At 33.7% G+C, this 3,257-nt stretch overlaps 1 pseudogene; it reads right to left on the minus strand.

Annotated features, from left to right (window-relative positions):
- LOC111379148 overlaps positions 1-3,011 on the minus strand; it is an 11,342-nt pseudogene extending 8,331 nt beyond the window's left edge.
- Positions 3,012-3,257: the final 246 nt, after the last annotated feature.

Here is a 3,257-nt window from a genome sequence, read left to right on the forward strand (position 1 = left end):
AAAGTGTGGTGACACTTAAATGAACACGTGGATGTTTTGTTATAGAACAAAATATTGGAGACCCGTCGAGAGATTCCACATAGATAACTATCTGAGTGTCACTGGTTAATCTCTATCGTTCGATAGTGAGATTGATTCTTTTGACTTGAGGTCGTCATAGTACCTTATATGAGGACGGTCATGCTTTGACGGTGTTGGATGTTGCTCTGCCAATGACCGCTAATACGATATCATTCGGGTATGTCAAGAATCATGTGAAAGATGTGAATGATCACTAGAGAATTCGTCACTCTTAGATAGTAAGAGATTATGATCTATGTTTCATTCAATTAAGTTGATAACAAAATCCTTGGCCAAGGTGTACTCATAAGTCGAAAATGAGTTTTCGACTTATATTGACTTAATAGTGGAGTGAAAGATATGATCAATAATCGAGATTGACACACTTCCATATCTCGTAATTGATTGGATCTTATTGATGAAGGGATTATAGTTTCACGGTAAACAAACGAGTTTTGGTTTTGTCATATTAAGTGACATTTCCCGTCACATGTATTGTCTTGAAACATTGCTAGATGTCAATTTGGGACGGCGAGTGTCATTAGTGATAAATTAAAAGGGTATTTTAATTTATCAATTTTGATCAGATCAAAATAATATTTCATGTCGTTAAGTATCGTGATCGAGAACTTGATGGGTCACACACAAAAGGAGAACTGAAAGATTGTGATTTGTCAATTAATTAATTTAACAAGTGTTAGATAAATTAATTAATTGGGTTGCCCATTTATAGGCCTGAATTGATTAATTGGATTAATAAATTCACGGACCGAATTTAATTAAATGAGTTAATTAAATGTTGGACCGGGTCAGGCTAAGCCCTTTCGGGCTTATATAAATATGATTAGGGTTTTCAAAATTGCAGAGAATTTTTCATTATTATTGCTAGCACAAGAAAAACCCTAATACTACAATCTTGTTCTCTGTATGGATCATCGTTGGAGGCTGGACAATTGGATAGTTGTGGGTGACAGATCAAAACTGATGGAATAAGGGAAAAGCAAAGGAGTTTGCAGATCTCGAAAAAAGTACAATTTTTATCACAGTTTCTATCTAAACACAAAGACGATTCTTGGTGGGAATCGAAATTTATTTTAATTTTCCGCTGCGCATGTTAAATAGATTCCCAACAATTTTACTCTGCTTTCCGTTATTCATTATTCAAGAGATTTGATCTGAAAAATGCTAATTTTAGTCTGAAGAGTACTGTCAATTAGCTTTGTTCTTGCTGTTTGAACAAGTTCCAATATCATAGTGCCTCCAACTATACATTTTGCTGCAAAAAGTAACATACCATTAAAGAAGTCGTGAGGCCAACATTTGCAACATTGGTGAAGAAGGCAACAATAGCTACTTTTGCAAATGTAGGGCCGCAAAATAATCATGTATATGAGTGGCATAAGCCTGAAGGACACACAATACTGAAGGCGTAGATTACTCTGCAATTAGAAACCCTAGTTCTATATAGCCAAGAGCAATAAAATCTCAATAAGAAAATAACAGCGCAAAAGAATACATGAGAGTTATAGAGGTTTGCCTAAATGTGAGACTGTCCTCATCCACGATGAAGTAATTTAGTACAATGAAAAGAAGTTTACAAGAGAAAAATCGCATACCCTATTTTCTTTGACCTCTTTATCTCTTTTTGATGATGATCAAAATAAATCCTAATGACCTTGATCCACATACTGACTCCTCGTAGCGGCTATGTTACAATCTCTGTCTTTGTAGTGATGTGTAGGAAAAAATCATTATAAGTTATACGGCTCGTTTATTTTGTAAATTTCAAGCAGATACTTTGGGACTTCCGAGGCACACCGTTTATTCCTTCTTCTTTTTTTTCTTTCTTTCTTTTTTTTTTTTTTTCAATTTCGTTTGCTCAATGTTGCTCTCATAACTGGGGTTAGGGCAAAATCCATAACAGGTTTCTATTACATTGCTAAGAATGCCATAATGAAACTGAGGCATAGTGGCTGACCTATATCTTAACAAGAAAAGGGTATCACTGAGTGAGGGCAGAGTCTGGAATGGATGCCATTTTTTTGTAGGAGCTTTTTCCAACAGACATTCATTTTCTTTTTCCTTCGAACGCCTGCTTTCATTCATCATTGACTCTGGAAGAAACACTAGCATATACACCAACGATATCATTCCCATTGCTGCAGAAACCTGTAAGAATAATTGCCACTTTTCCAAAATCACTTATTTTAAAGATAAGTAAAAAAAAAATATATATATAGTAGAGAAAGAAAAATATACTTGAAAAGTAGCTGAAGTTGAAATGAAACGAGCAGAGAAATTCCCAATGACAAAAGAAGAAGATGCAATGCCTGACATTATCCCAAATGCTGCACCCCTCTTGCTTTCTGGAACATTATCTGTCTGAGAAATATTATAAGCTTTAATACCTTAATTTTGTCGACAAAATAATAAAGTTTAGTCGTTCGATCGAGTACCACGTATGCGAGAGCAAGAAACTGAACACTTCCTTCACTGGCCATGGCAGTGAGAGTGCTGAGCACATATCAGGAATAAAAGAAATATTTTGTCCTGCTGTATGCTAATATGACTGAAACCACAAATCATTAATCACATAAGCGACTTATATAAATAAGTAATCAGATTTATGTGGTTGTTGACACATTTTTTAGGTCAACTTTCTTTATAAGTTTTTAAAGTCAGAAAAGCACTTCCAAAAAAATAGCTTATTAATCTTAAAAATATATTTTTTTTTTACTTTTCGAAAGTACTATCAAATAGACTGTTAGTAGAATATAAAAAGTTGGACAAAATTATGGAAGAGTACCTGAAGGGAAGATATAAAGAGTCATGGGGAAGGTTAGCATGACTTTTCTCCCATAACCGTCAGAAAAGTATCCAACCAGAGGCATCATCATCATCGTTCCCAGTCCAGTTATCTGCACACTCCTTGCAAAAATAGAGTTGGTCATTACTATTATTTATAGTACATTTTAATTTCAAAATATTATTTTTTGAATTCTTGATTTTTTACTATAACCGTTACCATAATATTAAAGCTTTTTTCCCCCATCCTCAAAAAAACTCATTTTTCTTCAAATTTATTTTCAATTATACATTCTTAACAAACTACTTTTGATTGCAAACTCAATTTTTTTTTTCTATTTTTTAACCATGCACTCTTTAAAAAGTCACTATCTCAAAATCTATTATCCTAC

Source organism: Olea europaea, unplaced genomic scaffold, assembly GCF_002742605.1.
Source record: "Olea europaea var. sylvestris unplaced genomic scaffold, O_europaea_v1 scaffold1937, whole genome shotgun sequence".
NCBI classification, from domain to species: Eukaryota; Viridiplantae; Streptophyta; class Magnoliopsida; order Lamiales; family Oleaceae; genus Olea; species Olea europaea.